Genomic DNA, 2,395 nt, shown 5'->3' with positions numbered 1-2,395 from the left:
ATATATATATATATATATATATATATATATATATATATATATATATAAATCCTACTAATGAACTTTTAATGAACTTTAGTTCACCATTAAATCTCTGATGAACCAGATTGTACAAAACATCTATACATCTCTCTACATCTATTTTATAGTTTTTTTTCCATCAGTTAATGTGTTTGCACTCATTGTGTCTACTTTTATTGTTCAATTTTGATATGTGGTTTTGTTTCTTGTATACAGAATTTTTTTTTAATTTTATTTTAGCTTTGCTTTAGTTTAACTATTTTTTGTGATTTGTACATCTGTGTGTTAGAATAAAGTTGAACTAAAGGCTGTAACTCTTCTTAAAACATGTTTTACGGAAATATTCCTGAGAGATCCAATTATTTTGTGTCTTTATGATTTGTCAGCTGAGTTAACTTTAATTAACAGATTATTTAATTAAGTTATTAAAGTGAAAACAGGATTTCATGATAAAGCTGGCACTGTTTATTAATTTTTTTTAATCTTCACTGTTTAAAAAAAACAACAATACATTATTTTTTTATACATAAAATGTTTTTTTAAATCGTTTCCATCCTCCATCCCAGACCCGTCCCGGTCCACCCCTGTCTGCTCATTGGCTCGGGGTCCGGCATTCGGGAACAGATGAGACCGGGCTCGGGGTCTGGGCTAGGGGTCCGTCCTCGCACGCTTCTTCATGTCGGCAGCTCGTATGATCCTCCGTGGTGACTAGCTCGCTCTGAATTTTGTTGTTGATCACTAAAGACAAAAAACACCTGGACTTCAGCATTAGACCACAGTGTTTATTGTCATTATTGTTTTTAAAATCTTAAAATTATGCACAGCCGCTGCTCCGAGTTTGAGTAGTTACAAGTGGCAGATCGGGTTGTTTTGAAAAGCTTCTGAAAGAACCAGTGACTCTGCCCCCTCACCATTCAGTGACCGACAGTGTTCTGACGTCACGTTTTGGTGCCGGCTCGCTCGCTTAGTACCCCAGAGAAGAAGGGACTGAAGAAAGGGCAGGTTCCACGAAAAATTGCTAATGGAAAAAGTCTTGGAACCGTACTGAGCTGAGTCGAACCTTGTTGAAGAGAGGCTATGGAAAAGAGGCATTAGATGGGGGTAATAATTTTTAAATGGGTTTTTGACTCCAAAAGTTAATTTGTTATAGCCTAAATGTTAATTCAATCGTTTCTTTTTACATTTTGTAAAATCTGTTCTCTGGTTCACTAGCTAACACTAAAGATAAACTCTTACACACACATACATGCCCCCCCCCCCCCCCCCCCCACACACACACACACATAAGACACACTTGGTCGCCAGTTGCCACGGTGTCCCCAAATGACGTGTGTACGCTGGTTCAAGTCCCCAAGTATAACATAAACAAACTCACATACACAGACACACACATAGGCAAAAATAATTTCAATTCAAGTTTTCTGTTGGACTCTACAAGTAAGCTGCCTTTTGTTTAAAGGTGCTTTAAATGGAGAAAACTCCTCTGCAATACAATTTCATAAATGTTTTAGAATTGATGAAAGACATTGTTAATTTCAATTCAAGTCAAAAATACTTTATTAATCCCAAAGGGAAATTATTTGTTGTTGTAACTCGTTATCCTCATTTCATTAAGAGATGTTATAGATACTGATGGCTGTAGGCAGGAAGGATCTCTTATAAAGATCCATCTCACAGTGGATCCTAGAAAATGGCTGCAGATGCCGTCCGATCCGTCCAGACTCAGCTGGCCTCTCGGTTCCCTCAGGCTGTAGGACCGCCTGAATGCCGGGCAGAACTCCTCCCAGCAGTCTGCCGAGCTCCTCGTTGCTGCGGACAGCCAGCTGTAGGTGCCGAGGGACGATCCTGTCCTTCCGCTGTCATGAGCTGTGTTTCCTGCTAGTTCCAGGATCTCAGTGGTCAGGCACTCGAGCACAGCTGGCAGGTAGATGAGAATGCATCCACAAAATATCCTTTTCAACTCACTTGAGATTTGGGGCTGTAGTTGAGATATTATTTGAGCTTTTGAGATGTTAATCAGCTGCTGTTGGTTGTAGAAAACTGCCTTGTTGCCATGGTTACGCATCATACCAAATGTCCAAAACAAAAAAAGTTTCAGTAAAAATCCTTCCAGCTGCACAACATCTGATACCAGAGGAAACAATCATCCAAAAAATGTGATTTACATCCAGAAAAAGAGGAATTAAAGTTTCCAAAAGCAAAATTTCAGGACGAAAGTAACAGAGCTGCTCCAACATGCAGCCACCTTGAGCGGTGCAATTCTCAAACTGATTTTGATCAAACAGAATTTGATCAAATGTCAAAGAAAACGAGACATTTTTTAGCATGTGGGGCAGTTTAAGATAGTTTATGTTCTAAATAACAAACATAAATA

General features: G+C 38.7%; 1 protein-coding gene across 1 annotated transcript in view; it reads left to right on the top strand.

Annotated features, from left to right (window-relative positions):
* LOC119417877 (transmembrane protein 244-like) overlaps nucleotides 1–2,395 on the top strand; it is a 10,330-nt gene that overhangs the window by 5,205 nt on the left and 2,730 nt on the right. The gene's annotated exons all lie outside the window — the stretch shown is intronic.

Source organism: Nematolebias whitei, chromosome 12 (genome assembly GCF_014905685.2).
Source record: "Nematolebias whitei isolate Nwh7 chromosome 12, NemWhi1, whole genome shotgun sequence".
In the NCBI taxonomy this organism is placed as follows: Eukaryota; Metazoa; Chordata; class Actinopteri; order Cyprinodontiformes; family Rivulidae; genus Nematolebias; species Nematolebias whitei.
The sequence above is the reverse complement of the archived record's forward strand: the minus strand, read 5'-3'. Positions and strand labels throughout refer to the sequence as shown.